The sequence below is a fragment of the Ranitomeya imitator genome, chromosome 6, assembly GCF_032444005.1.
Source record: "Ranitomeya imitator isolate aRanImi1 chromosome 6, aRanImi1.pri, whole genome shotgun sequence".
Lineage (NCBI taxonomy): Eukaryota > Metazoa > Chordata > Amphibia > Anura > Dendrobatidae > Ranitomeya > Ranitomeya imitator.
Genome location: NC_091287.1, coordinates 98130843 through 98146855, shown reverse-complemented (window position 1 = coordinate 98146855; position 16013 = coordinate 98130843). Strand labels below are relative to the sequence as shown.

At 43.6% G+C, this 16013-nt stretch overlaps 1 protein-coding gene across 2 annotated transcripts in view; it reads right to left on the bottom strand.

The window, feature by feature from the left end:
- Positions 1-16013, bottom strand: part of PLCL2 (phospholipase C like 2) — a 264980-nt gene that overhangs the window by 5532 nt on the left and 243435 nt on the right. The window lies entirely within an intron of this gene.

Below are 16013 nucleotides of genomic sequence, written 5' to 3'. Positions count from 1 at the left end.
CACTTAGCAACAGTCCAGTGCTGCTTCTCTGTAGCTCAAAAGTGGCTTTACCTGGGGAATGCGGCACCTGTAGCCCATTTCCTGCACACGCCTGTGCACGGTGGCTCTGGATGTTTCCACACCAGACTCAGTCCACTGCTTCCTCAGGTTCCCCAAGGTCTGGAATCGGTCCTTCTCCACAATCTTCCTCAGGGTCCGGTCTCCTCTTCTCGTTGTACAGCGTTTTCTGCCACATTGTTTCCTTCCAACAGACTTACCATTGAGGTGCCTTGATACAGCACTCTGGGAACAGCCTATTTGTTGAGAAATTTCTTTCTGGGTCTTACCCTCTTGCTTGAGGGTGTCAATGATGGCCTTCTTGACATCTGTCAGGTCGCTAGTCTTACCCATGATGGGGGTTTTGAGTAATGAACCAGGCAGGGAGTTTATAAAAGCCTCAGGTATCTTTTGCATGTGTTTAGAGTTAATTAGTTGATTCAGAAGATTAGGGTAATAGGTCGTTTAGAGAACCTTTTCTTGATATGCTAATTTATTGAGACAGGTTTTTTGGGTTATCAGGAGTTGTATGCCAAAATCATCAGTATTAAAACAATAAAAGACCTGACAAATTTCAGTTGGTGGATAATGAATCTATAATATATGAAAGTTTAATTGTAATCATTACATTATGGTAAATAATCAAATTTAACACTATATGCTAATTTTTTGAGAAGGACCTGTATTTTCCACCAAAATTTGCAAAATAAATGTTGCCAAATCAGACAAGGTGATTTTCTGGATTTGTTTTCTCATTTTGACTCTAGTTTTGACATAGTTGTAGTCTACCTATGATGTCAATTACAGGCCTCGCTCATCTTTTTTTTAACTGGGAGAACTTGCACAACTGGTGGCTGACTAAATACTTTTTACCCCACTGTATCAGATTGGATTTTTGCAGATTTTGTGGGATATGGGGCCCCCACTAATCTCATACTGATGACCTATCCTACGAATAGCCATTTTTTAGCACAGATACTTTGATTAGAGGCCCGCAAATCACCATTTAGGCACCAATAGTATTGGTGAAATTAACTTTTAGGGAAACCTACACAAACACCTACTGTATGCTGGATCTTTAGGGCAACACAGATGCCTTTTATGCTGGACCTCCACTCCATTTATCTTAGGACAGTCTATAGGGAGAGTCAAGTTAGAAGCAAAGGGGAATGAGAAGGACACATATCTAATGTTCTGGGAAACTCAGTACAATGCTGAGGAAGCCACACTGCGCAGACTGAAGTCCCTGCTCTCAGGAAACTACCGGATGGACAGATGATACATTGTTTTTAAAGGGGTTGTTCAGAATTTAGCATTTTTCTACAAATAGCCATAGTCAGATATATGATATGGAGCTGTGGCTACCATTAACATTATGCTGCTTACACCTCTCTAACGACCTTTTAACATCAATTGTTGTGACTTAAGGTATCGTCACACTGAACGATATCGCTAGCGATCCGTGACGTTGCAGCATCCTGGCTAGCGATATCGTTCAGTTTGACACGCTGCAGCGATCTGGATCCTGCTGTGATGTCGCTGGTCGCTGCAGAAAGTCCAGAACTTTATTTCGTCGCTGAACTCCCTGCAGACATCGCTGAATCGGCGTGTGTGACGCCGATTCAGCGATGTCTTCACTGGTAACCAGGGTAAACATCGGGTTACTAAGCGCAGGGCCGCGCTTAGTAACCCGATGTTTACCCTGGTTACCAGCGTAAAAGTAAAAAAACAAACACTGCATACTTACCTTCCGCTGTTTGTCCCCCGCTGTGCTTCTCTGCACTGTGAGCGCCGGCCAGCCGGTAAGATTACAGCGGTGACGTCACCGCTCTGCTTTCCGGCCGCTGTGCTCACAGTCTGTGCAGGAAAGCACAGCGCCGGGGACAGACAGCGGAAGGCAAGTATGTAGTGTTTGTTTTTTTTACTTTTACGATGGTAACCAGGTTAAACATCGGGTTACTAAGTGCGGCCCTGCGCTTAGTAACCCGATGTTTACCCTGGTTACCGGCATCGTTGGTCGCTGGAGAGCTGTCTGTGTGACAGCTCTCCAGCGACCAAACAGCGACGGTGCAGCGATCGACATCGTTGTCGGTATCGCTGCAGCGTCGCTGAGTGTGACGGTACCTTTAGATTGTAAGACATTTTATATTCTTGGACAGGCTGTAACCAGAAACCTGTCTCCATTGTTGGAATAAATCAGTGAATTTAAGATAACCATTGTAACATGTTTATTACCCAAGACGCACCATACTAGACAGGACATTATGTTGATTTGATTTCTTGGAGAAGAAAGATAACTATGTTCTAGAAAGGTCTAAGCTGATCGAGTACCGATACTTTTCAGCGGAATATATGAGACTGCAGACGGAGGTCAGCTCTTTCTATATTTGTGCAGCCTAAGCTTTTGCAATTTTCACGCTAGACAGAACATGTAACAATATCACATGGAGAAAATGGAAATGGCACCTAAGATACTACATTTTGCAGTTAATCATGTCTTTTGAAGCATAGCAAGATCTAAAATAATACTTCAAAGCGCTAGCAATTATTTATGCATTTTACAGAGCACCATATACTAATTTTTCATACAGTAATTTATTTTCCAAAGTACCTTCTAGAAAACCATCTATAACAACCACATCTACTAAATCAACTAAACCACAGTGGCTCAATTATTTTGTCTTGTTTGTCCCATTACTCCAGCATCTTACACCTACTTTATATAGAGAAATATATTGCAGAATGCCTAGAATTCTGTTCACACAGTGGACAATGACGACACAAGTTCTGCCAAGCTGTCCTTCGTTCTGAGGGCAAAATAGCTCTGTGTCTGAAGTATAAGTGAACAAAGCCTTACGGCTGCAGAAATATATAGGCAAACCTCTCTGGCTTCAGCGAATGGAGAACACATATAACAGTCATAGATAGCTGAGCGACTTTAGTGACTAGTGCCAGGCAGCTGCTATAAAGGCAAATCATGGAAGCATAACAAATTGCATAGATGCTCATGACAGGAACATAGCTTTGCCTCTATAAAAGTCACTAGTGCGGCAATACTTAGAAAACTGTGTACAGTTTTAGCCTCCGGTGCATAAAAAGACATAACCGAGCTAGAGCGGGTGCAGAGAAGAGCAACCAAGGTTATTAAGGGAATGGGTGAACTGCAGTACTAAGACAGGGTAACAAATGTAGGGCTATCCAGTTTTGTAAAAATGAAGGCTTAAGGGCGATCTTATTACAATGTACAAATATATGACAGGACAGTACAAGGTCCTAATATGGGGCAATTAGCATTCGCCTTGTGGGGTTTTGTCCTTCCTTTGAAGCTAAGTGTTAATTTAAGGGCTGAACTTGATGGAATTGTGTCTTATTTCAACCCTAAAGCTATGAAAGTATACGACCCACATTAACAATCCTGTCAAGACTGAGACCATCTCTATTATAATGGTAGACAAGACGAGATAATAAGACAACACAAGAAACAATGGACATAATCCTACTACTCAATATGTGAACAACATAGAAAGATGATATCCCATACAAACCACTTCCATGTTTCCAATAGTGTTCTAAAGTGACTGCATATATTAGCCTAAACTACTATGATAGTATGACACCACAGTAACACAGCCATATTTTAGTGGTGTGGCTTGAAGCCTGGCATGGATGCTGGCGGTGCCAAGTAATTTTGTATTAGAGCAATCAACGGAACCTTTGCCTTTCTACCACTTTGATGTCTGCAATACCTACGTGTTCTGTGATTGTACAAAACACTACATGGGCATTGGTGCCATACTCTAGAGTCTAAAAATCTAAGTGCACCCCATGAGGACAGACACCCTAGTTACAAGGCCAACATTGATGGGCTTAGCTGTACCCTGGGGTGCACTTCGATAGTGCTGGGCAGCCCGCCTAATCTGGGCATCACTAATAAGCTATAAGCCAGGTAGGCTTACCTGTGTGTGATCAGCGCCCTATACAATTCTATTTTGTGTGACATTTTATTACTAAGCAATCATCCTTCCATGAATTGGCAGGCTGTGAGTTATTGTTTCATCAGCATTTGGCACCTGTGTTGCCTCCATCTTTATTACATGGGTTTGCAGCATCCCGAATGTGCATTATTCCAAAGAGTTCATTTTGATATCCTCCACCAGTTCTATACTTAATTACACGAGCTATAATCAGACTTTTATTATAAACATAATTACTGTGCTTGTACTGCACGGCATGACATAAGAGTTGGCTTTGCAGGGCGCATACACTGACCTCCTCCTACTTATCATGTACCATGTTAACCTGCAGAGATACACTACAGTATCGGCGCCATGCTTTGGTATCCACGAGTGAGGTTGCCAAAACTTTAATTAAGCTGGAAACAGAGATCTAGTTAATTTAAAACAAACATGGTGAAGCCAAACAATTGACATTTCACTATACAGCGACCCTGGGGGTATTGCTGGCTATGTTTGTGTTCTTCTTTTGATGAAATGTGCCCATGCTTCTTATATTCTGTACTAGACTGTGGCCCGATTCTAACGCATCGGGTATTCTAGAATATGCATGTCCCCGTAGTATATGGACATTGATGATTCCAGAATTCGCGGCAGACTGTGCCCGTCGCTGATTGGTCGAGGCAACCTTTATGACATCATCGTCGCCATGGCAACCATTATGACATCTACGTCGATACTGTGCCCGTCGCTGAATCAGAAACGTGGGATTTCTACATCCTTTATGACATCATCGTCGCTCTGCCTGTTGCTGATTGGTCGAGGCCTGGCAGCCTCGACCAATCAGAGACGCGGGATGTCTACGTCCTTTATGACATCATCGTCGCTGTGCCGGTCGCTGATTGGTCGAGGCCTGGCAGCCTCGACCAATCAGAGACGCGGGATTTCCAGGACAGACAGACAGACAGACGGAAAAACCCTTAGGCAATTATATATATAGATGTAAGTCTGTCTCGTAATTGTGTAATTTTTAATAGATTTGCTGCAATTCACTCCTCTCAATAGAAAGGACGACCATCAAGTCCTTAATATTCATGAGCTGAAGGCGATCATCCAGCCCGTGATTGACACTTGTCTTCCTATGTCCTTCCATAAGATGACAAGTAAACCTAAAATAGTTCTACTTAAAAGAGGAAAAACACGCTTGCCCTATTGTGTCTCCCCTATTTATTTATAAATTGTAAGTTTTCAAGTGGGGTCCTCACTCCTCCTATAAGAGTTACTTTGTAATTTTTTTTTTGTGTCTGTATATGTCCCAGCGCAATTGTAAAGAGCTGCGGAATATGTTGGTGCCATATAAATAAAATGATAATTATAGTTGTTGTTATACAAAGTGCGTTAAAGGGGTTGTCCACTACTAGGACTACCCCTTCTCAATCAGCATATTTGCCCCGAGTAAAATAGCAACACTTATACTCCCCTCCGGTCTCCGTCAAATTATGTCACGTTACACAAGCCAAACAACGTTGCCTTCTCTCTCCCTGTTTTCGCATACATTAAACATCAAGAGGAAGTGAGCGGCCAGTCCCAGCTCTGACTTCCTGTTGATGCCGGATTTGTCCGAAGGTGGGGAGAGTGAAGCCAGCACTGATTGGCTACAGGGCTCACATGACATAATGTGATGCAAGCCCTAGGAGAGCCAGTGCCAACATCGCTGGAATCGCACTGGAGGCAAGTATAAAGTGTTTTACTCAGGGCAAAATTGCTGATTGAGAAGGGGTTATCTGAACAGTTGACAACCTGTTTAAGTCATTGTAGTAAAATAGGCACCAATGTTTTTCCACGGTAGCAGACTACAAACTGCGTAGTCTGATCATACAATAACCTCTGTATGTCCTGCTTCTTACGAAAAACTATTAAGTATTCAGTAGATTATCCAGAAACAGAGGACAGCAAATGGATAATATGACTGCAGGATCATTTTACACCAAATTTGTTTGTAGTCTATTAATACCGAGAAACAGAGATCTTCACGCCCACTGCATAAAATTGTAGGATATTTTTAAAAGCTACTTCATTTAGGAAAATTTAAAATTATAATCTACCAGGGTGGATTGTCCTCTCAACATGCGAAGGTTCTATTTACACTACACGAGGAGCAGAGTTAAAAGACATCTGATCGGCAACATGTTTGCCAGTCAGAGGTAACCTAAAGTAGTTGTCCACTACTAGGATAACCCCTTCACAATCTGAGTGTTTCCCCCTCGTTAAAATAAAAACATTTATTCTCACCTCCGATGCAGGGCTCAAGTTACATAATCTCAATCGAGCCTTGGGAACGTGAGTGCCGACACGGGAGGTGAGTATAGGTCTTTTATTTTTACGGTGCAAACACTCAGAATGAGAAGGGGTTGCCCTATTACTGGATCATCCCTTTAATTGCCTCGTTACACAGCCAGGTCCCATTTCAGATACGCACTGAATGATCTGTAGTAGCGGAGGCTAGAATTGTTCTTGGCAGCACAAGTCCTGTTTACACAGGATGTTGGGCTGCTGAGAACAATGACCTTCTATGCAAACCAAAATAACATTTCAATCGATGAACAAGGGTTTTGTTACTCATTTGTTGGGTGATCAGGAGCCTAAAAAAAAAAAAAAAAAAAAAAAAAGCACTTGTTCACGATAATGTTGCAATGAAAATGGACCTGCGTCTATTCTGTATATCTCCCATGTTAATCATTACTCACATCAGAATGTTTTCATACATAAAACAAGTGTTGTCCAAATGCAGGAAAAAGAAACAAAAAATACAAACAACAATACTGGGCTACCACAATAATCTAATAAAATGTAAAAAAAAAAAACAAATGTAGGCAATCCAATTTAAAACATAGTATGATCATCAGGTCACCTGAGAGAATAAATCTTGTGATGGCAGCAGAGATTGGCACAGAAATTTACAGAAAATATTAGGAAATACTAGTAGACATGTGAATCCAGGGTCATTTTAAAATGCGGGACATCATATCTGTGCATCAGTATGTCCTGAATTTGCCATGTATTTATCTCTTCAGTCATGCCTGATACTGGCTCTAAATGTCTGAGCTGATAACAATGATGTGTGACTGCTGGAGGGCAAAAATGAACTGAATTCTTGTTATTATCAGCAAGCAAAATAAGATCAGATAAAGGTCACTGTTCAACCACAATGAATCTAATTCAGATGTATTGCCAAGATGCTGCAGTGGTTTATTAGATCTTGCAATGGGGAGCAAGAGCATAAACTGCAATGCTCTGACCTCCATCAACTGCATGATATGTAATGCAAAAAGGTATGCAATAGGGTATAATATACAATGCAAGCTTAAAGGGGCTGTGCACCACTCGGACAACCTCTTCTCAATCTGTATGTTTGGCCCCAGTAAATTACAATATTTGTCAGATTATAAGAAACACTTTTTCCCCAAAATTTTGGGGGAAAATGGGGGTGCGTCTTATAATGCGGATATACCTTACCGGCCGCAGTGGCGCAGGGTCCCTGCTGGAGGAGGCAAGAGTGGAGCGTTGCTACCGGCTGGCATGAGGGGGTGTTCGGATGTGCGCCGCTGCCAGTGTTCGGTGGTGCGGGGGTTCTGACGACATTTTGTGAAAGCCCAGAGCCCCCGCACTTACATGGCTTACTATCTCGGGAGATAAGATCTCAGAACTGAGATATCATCTCACAAGATCTTAGTGCCGAGATCTCCATCTGCGCATGTGCCGCCCCCGGCAGCCATTTTCCTGGAGTCCACCGCATAGTAACCCATGTATCTGCGGGGGCTCTGGTTTTCACAAAATGTTGGCAGAGCCCCTGCACCACTGAACACCAGCAGTGGCGCACATCGGAACACCTGCAGCAACGGTCCACTCTTGCCTCCTCCAGCAGCGACCCTGGGACCCCGCTTCACCACGCCCGGTAAGCAATACGTTGCATGGATTATAAGAAGCACCACCATTTTGTTAAAAAAAAAGTTTATTTTCCCCTATTTTTCTCCTCAAAATTTAGGGTGCGTTTTATAATCTGCAAAATACCCCTTTAAGGCCCATGTACACTGGCCGATTTTAGACTGTTAACAAAAGCAAATCTACTACACACTTTGACTGTAAGTCACAAATGGATCTGCATTTTAGAACAGTCTAAGTGGTTTTCAAAATCTTTTCCCAGGCGGATAACGAAGGATAATTGCACAAAATGTAATCTGGTAGATTATACAATCTTGAACCATTACGGCATTCTCTAACCATACCCTATTGGTTTTACTCAGCTGTTTAGCCAAGCAAAGCAACTGAACGCTTAGTTTTATCAGTAAAATTAAGGTGTATCTTTATTTTAAGAATTTTTTTTAAGAATAAGATGTTATGTGTATGAACAAGAGGAATTACTATATTTTTGTCCATTATGTGACTTGTCATGCATTTTTAGAAAATTTTCCATCTGGAAAAATATAGCTTTGCACCATGTTAGCAAGTAGATAGAAAAATATTAAAATTTGAGAGTCCTGATTGGTTGTTACCTTTTTAATGGCTAACTGAAAAGATGGTAAATTATAAGCTTTCGACACTACTCAGGCCTCTTCATCAGGCTCTGTATAACACAAAATTCGACAAGCCACATATTTATAGACAACAGAACATTGAATAGTGCAGTAAATTAGACAAGTGACGCACAGCAGAACTATCAAAATGGGAAGGGGAGAAACAGCAATTGCCGTAAATATTGGCGGGGTTCACAGATAAGAAGTGGGAAAGATTTATTGTTCGTTGATTGAGGTCTGGTCCACGGTTGTGATGCCCCCAATTGGTTTGGGGCGCACATTTCTTTATTGATGTAAAAAGGGATGTGCTCCTCAAGCCATTTGGGAGCAGCACAACCTCCAGTTTCTCCACACCACCCATCTCCATAGACTTAGGGTACGTGCACACGCTGCGGATCCGCAGCAGATTTGATGTTGCAGGTCCACAGCAGTTTTGCATGAGTTTACAGTACCATCTAAACCTATGGAAAACAAAATCCAAGGTGCCCAAAAAACCACAGTTGAAAAAAACACGCGGAAACTCAGCGTTGTTTATTCCACAGCATGTCAATTCTTTGTGCGGATTCCGCAGCGCTTTACACCTGCTCCTCAATAGGAATGTGCAGGTGGAATCCACACAAAAAACGTGGAAAAACCGTGGTAAATCCGTAGAGCGGTTTTCCTGCAGATTTACCAAAATCAGTGCGGAAAAATCAGCACACCATTCTGCAGCGTGTGCACATACACTAATAAGGCAACAGGTGTTATTTGTTCACTTAGACATATTTGACAGGGGGCGTGGCCTAGCGAGCTATGTGAGCGGACGTGTGTCGGGTCTCTCTCCCTGCACCGCTCTTAATACTTACCCTTGAAGGTGCCGCCGAACGCAGAAACCGGGCAGTGCAGGACCGCAGGACCCCAGCGAACGTAGGAGAGCACCGGGAATAGTGAGTGGTGAGGAGCGGCGATGCCACGCCGTAAACACTCGGCGCCTGCGGTGGGCGCGAAAATCCAAGATGGCGCCGTGGCAGAGGAGGAGGCAGCCAGAGCCAGCGCTTCATACTGCTGGAGGCTGGAGGTAATAGCCCGGCTGGAGTGATTCGCCCGCACTGAGGAGGGGGGTGCCCTGCTGCTGGATGCCGAGGGGCCTGGAGAGAAGGAAGTCCCGCAGAGGCAGAGGAGAGGAGGACAATCTCAGCGAGGTGGAGGAGCAGCGTTCCCCAGGGAGGGAGCAGGAAGTGCACAGTACTGACAATATGACACCTGCTGCTAGCCCAGTGCAGGCTAATGATTCTGATGATGTGGAGCAATCAAACACGGGGGAACCAATATTGCAGGACATTTTTTCTGTTATATACTGCAAATCTGCCTTGGCCGCACTAAACTTAAGGGTGGATGACTTAAAAGTTGAAATGAAGTCCCTTAACTCTGCTATGCGTAAGGTGGAGAAAAGAGTGGAGGTGGTGGAGGAACGTGTGGGCAGTGTGGAGGATCAGACAAACGAACTGCTAAAAAGAGAAAAGAAATATATTCAACGTATTGCAGAATTGGAATTTAAAACAGATGACTTGGAAAACCGTTCCCGAAGGAACAATTTAAGAATAATTGGGGTGCCGGAGAAGGTGGAGGGGAATAATCCCACTGAATACATGGAGGCATGGCTTAAAAATTCGGTGGGCGGCGAAGACCTTACCAACTACTTCGCAGTGGAGAGGGCTCAGAGTCCCCACTCGGCCCCTGCCACCCGGCTCTGCCCCTCATGCTATACTGGCAAAAATTTTGAACTACCGGGATCGATAAACCCTACTAAGGAAGGCTAGGATCAGCGATGGAATAAGTATAAACGGAAATCGGATCTCCATTTATCCAGATTATTCGGCATCGGTGCAAAAACTCAGAATGAAGTTTGGTGAAGTCAAGCGTCGGCTCTGAGAACTGGACTTGAAATATTCGATGCTCTACCCGGCTAAGCTCAGGGTGGTGGCGCTGAATCGTGTTCATTTTTTCCAAAGTCCGGAGGAGGCAACCCATTGGCTGGATACTAATGCCAAGAAAATTGGCACAGAGCGGAACCGATGAGACTGATACTGAGGATTCGTCATTTTACTGGTTTTACCTCTTATTGATCTTTGAATGTGCTTTGTGTTATCAGGCAGAATGCACCCAAAAGTCAAAGTATTGTGTTCGGCGGCGCAATGAATAGTTCATACTGGTCGCGGTGGGAGGGGGAGAGACAGACGGTGAAGGGTATAGTTCTAGGTTGTTATTAAGTGCTCTCAGTTCTCATACAGAGAAAGAAAGTTCGTTTCATTTGAATTCTATTGAGTTTCAGATGGGGGAAGATGGAATGGTTGTGTGGGGGTGGGAGGCTGGGTAATGGGGGAGACTGTACTCACTTATTATCTTTCTTTAAGGAAATGGGAGGGAATGTTAATATTATAAGTTGGAATGTCAGGGGGCTAGCGGACGCTACTAAGCGTGCAGCAATATTTCAGTACTTATTGAAACAGAGGCCCTCGGTGATATGCCTGCAAGAAACCCATTTAGTGGAGGAAAAAGTCGATATGCTACAGAAGCGATGGGTGCGCAAGGCGTATCACTCGACGTTCTCTAATTATGCAAGGGGGTGTCAGTTTTAATTCATACGAATACCCCATTTGAAGAAATTGAGGTTAAAATTGACAAGGACGGTCAATATATTTTTTTAGTGTGTAAAATCTTCAATCATTTGATCTGCATTGTTTCAGTATATATACTCCCGCCATACTCTGGTAGGACAATTCAGGAAATATTGGAGTCTACGAGAGGATGGGATGGGGTTCCCCTTCTTGTGGTGGGAGATGTGAACAATATAGCTGATGACCACTGGGACAAGAGTAATCACGCATTGTTGCGCAGAGATGGGAATGACACTCCTTTTGGAAACAATCTTAGAGAAATAGGATGGATTGACTTGTGGCGGGTTCGCAATGTTAACACATACTCTTACTCCTGTTACTCGACTACATACGGCTCTATGTCACGAATTGATGTCGCCTTGGGTAATGATGAGATGAACGAGTTGCTAAGCGGGGTGGAATATAGTCCTAGGATTTTATCAGATCATAGCCCAATTCAGGTTTCTCTGAAATTGTCAGATCAGGCTGGATCGGGGAGGATGGGTTGGAAAATTCACCCCTCCTGGCTACAACTTTTGGACATGGAAAGGGTGGGGGCAGAGATTGAGGAGTTTTTTAAGATCAATGAAGGTAGTGCTGAACGCCATGTAGTATGGGACACTATGAAAGCGTATTTAAGGGGAATTTTGTTCCGAGACATCTCAAGACATAAGACGAAGACTAGAGCACAGGATCAAGCTGTCTTGAAGGAACTGAAGGCAGCTGAGGTGGCACTGGGTGCCCAACGCACTAAGGAGTCTCAGAGCCCTATGAGGCTGGCTCAGCAGGAGGTTAATCAGCTATATTTGAGAAAGGCATAGAGGTTGCGGGCTTTTCAAAAAGAAACTTTTTATTCAGAAGGTGAAAAGCTGGGGCATTTTTTCGGTAGTGGCTTCCGCACAGAGAGGTTCCTCACATGTCTACTCCATAAAAACTGAGGATGGGACTCTGGTTACTCGAGGGGAGCAAATTTTGGAAGCGTTTAGAAAATTCTATGGGAAGTTATATACTTCTAGTGTGGGGAAGGGATCAGAGGACATGACCAGGTACTTGGAGAGGATTGATTTGCCTAGGCTGAGCAGAGAGGAATGTGAATTGTTGGAGGAGCCGATTGGGGAGGAAGAATTGGGGGCTGCTTTGGCGGGCGTTCCTGGGGGTAAGGCTCCGGGGGCGGGCGGTATTCCAGCTGAGGTCTATAAGATTTTAAAAGAAACTTTGTTGACCAAATTGGCGGGGGTGTACAATAGTTCGTTGGAAAGAGGGGAGTTACCTTTGTCAATGAGAGAGGCTATTGTGGTCATCCCTAAAGCCGACAAGGACTTTCAGCTACCAGAATCCTATAGACCAATATCACTTCTAACAGCTGACATAGATTTTGGCAAGAGCCTTGGCAAATAGGCTGACTCGGGTGATTGACAAATTAGTTCACCCGGATCAGTCAGGCTTTATGCCCAATAAGTCAACGGCACTCAATCTGAGAAGGTTGTTTTTAAATTTGCAAATTCCTTCCGACAATGTCGGTAAAAGGGTTGTGGTATCCTTGGACGCCCATAAGGCTTTCGATTGCGTGGAGTGGGGCTACCTGTGGTCGGTGCTGGAACGATTGGGGTTTGGACCTAAATTCATCTCATGGGTGCGGCTGTTGTACTCTTCTCCACTGGCCAAAATTAGAGTTAATAATGCTCCCTCTGAGACCTTTTCTTTGTCTAGGGGAACTAGACAGGGCTGTCCTTTGTCCCCGCTGCTTTTTGCCTTGGCGGTGGAGCCCCTTTCTGCCAAAATAAGAGGGTCCCAGGAGGTGAGAGGTTTTATGTATGGGGACTCAGAAGAAAAAGTAGCGTTGTATGCTGATGATATTTTGCTTTTCTTGGAGGACTCTGAGGGGACCCTGGTTAGGGCAGAGGCCATCATTGAGGAATTTGGGAGTTATTCGGGCCTAAGGATCAATTGGGACAAATCTAATATGATGTTGATAGATGGGGATTATGGAGATAGTGAAATAAGACATTCTTCTACAAAGCTGAGGTTAGTCGATAAATTTAAATATTTGGGGATCCAGATTACTCTCCCTTTGACTAGCTTTGAGGAACTGAACTTGGCACCACTTTTGCGGAAAATACACACTAAAATCCAGGCGTGGAAAAAGCTACACTTATCGGTAATCGGTAGGGTAAATCTTATAGAGATAATTGTGATGCCGCAACTTCTTTATGTGTTACACAACTCCCCTATCTGGATATCGCAGAATAGATTTCGTAGGATCAGATCCTTGTTTGGTGAGTTGATCTGGGGAGGAAAAAGTCCCAGATTTAAACAGGAAATTCTACAAAGGCTAAAGACGGAGGGTGGGTTGGCGCTTCCTAATCCTTGGTTATACTTTTTGGCATCACAGTGTCAGCATTTTAGGGGATGGGGTGAGGAGTCTGGTGAAGCGCGGACACCCTGTAGCCTGAAGACATTGATTGGGTTGAAGGTATTGAGTGAGGGTCTGGAGGGTGGACATTTCTGGGAGAAAGGTTCTAAATTCTGCACTATTAGGCTTATTCATAAGGTCTGGGACAAAGTAAAGGGAATTAGGGGAGTGAGGGCACTTACTAGGTTCTCACCCATCTGGAATAACTGTTTTCTACAAGAATTCAGACAGATGCCGGGATTCCTTGTTTGGAAGGAGGCTGGCATTTCTCGGATGGGACAAATTTTATATCGGGGCAGAATTAAGAATTTCGAGGTACTGCAGGAAGAATTTCTACTGCCAAACTCTGAGGTGTATCAGTATAGCCGCATCTCTCATGCGTTTCAGGCACAGTGTAAGAGAGGGCCTGTGGAGATTCAGGTAGACCTCATGCTGGATTTTATGCTTATGGGGGGAGGCACGAGGGGGCAATCTCGAGAATATATGAATTCCTTCTATTCTCTTTCTTAGAGGGGCACCCTATTAGAGCCAGAGCGAAATGGGAAAATGACCTGGGGGTGATTGACAATGATCGTTGGGACTCAATATTGGAATACGTACCCAAAATCTCAATGAGTGAGCCTGGGAGGTTGTCACAACTATTTGTTATCCATAGGGCTTACAGAACTCCGGACATGTTATTCAAGGCTGGTCTGAGACCCAATTCAGAATGCCCTAGGTGCTCGCAGTCCGAGGCAGGTATCCTCCATATGATGTGGCAATGCCCCAGGCTGTCCTCCTTTTGGATTGTGGTGCTGAACAAAGTGGGACTGTCATATAATTGTTCTATACCGCAAGATCCTTTGGTATGTGTTCTAGGTTACGTAGAAGAGATTGTAACTGACAATCTGTATAAAATGGTTATTGCTAGATTGCTATTTATTGCGCGAAAATTGATCGCCAAGTTCTGGATTAGGGAAGAGCCACCAACAAGAAGAGACTTTCTGATGCAGGTGGATCATATTATTGCTTTGGAGAAGAGTATCTACTTTAAGAGAAAGAAGATGGAGCTCTTCCACAGGTTGTGGAATCCTTGGCTTAAGTCAATTTGATTTAAGGGACCTTGTTCGTGTTGTTGGGACTTTTGTCCTCTTGGGGGCACTGTCGATATGCCATCTTCCTTTTCCTTTTTTTTTTTTGTCTATGTATGATGTAGCAAACTGGGGCGGCTCACGTCAGGTCTCTAAAGGGTGGGGGGGAAAGGGGGTGGGTGTTTGGTTTGGGGTTAAAATGTTTCTCAAAAAGTAAAAATATATATGTTCACTGTGTACAGTAATGCATTCTATGTATTATCCTTAATGTTCAATAAAAATATCTGATAAAAAAAAGACATTTGACAAGCTTTTGAGACAAGTGTTTGGGAACAAAAAGTTATTAATAAGTTGGCAATCTTCTATAACAAAATATATTTCAAAGTTTCTTTTCTTCACTTGTACTACAGATTTATGAAATAAAGACAAAGAAAAGTGTAGTTTCAATTGAAATCTGTCAGTAGGTTTTTGCTATTAAATCTGAGAGCAGCATAGTGTAAGGGCAGAGACTACGATTCCAACAATGTGTCATTTACTGAGCTGCTTGTTGTACTTGCAATAAAATTTGTTTATTTTTCACCAGAAGACTAGTTGTCTAGCGCCATGTAGTCCGCCTGATCTGTGTAACCCCGCCCCCACCACTGATTGGCAGTTTTCTGTGTAGAGAGGAAGCTGCCAATCAGTGATGTGGGTGGGGATATACAGGGCTCAGCAGTCGTCAGAGGACTGCTAGATCTGCAGTAGATAAAACAGTGATTGTAGCAAACTGACAGAAAGCAGCCCAGTGAGTGATACATGTCTGGAATCACGGTCTCACCTCCTACATGATGCCCCCTCAGATAATATAGCGAAAACCTGGTGACCGATTCCCTTTAGGCTATGTGCACACGTTGCAGATTGGTGTGCGGATTAATCAGCACTGTTTTAGCAAAATCCGCGGGTAAACCGCATTGCTGTGATTTTACACCTGCGGATTCCTATTGAGGAGCAGGTGTAAACCACTGCGGAATCCGCACAAAGAATTGACATGCTGCAGAAAAAACACCGCTGCGTTTCTGTGCGTTTTTTTCCGCAGCATGTGCACTACGGATTTTGCTGATCCGCAGCAAAATCCACAACGTGTGCACATAGCCCCAATAGAAGTTTTATATTCAACTTAAGAGTGTGCTGAGATTTTTTTTGTACTATATTATGAACAAAGCTGTTGGGGAAGAAAAAGAAGACAGAAGTAATCTGCCCAACTGAGAACAGTTCAGGACCATATGGTTAGGCGGAGATGAAACGTGAGGGGAACATTGTGAGCAGAAATGAAATAACACAGAAGAAACACA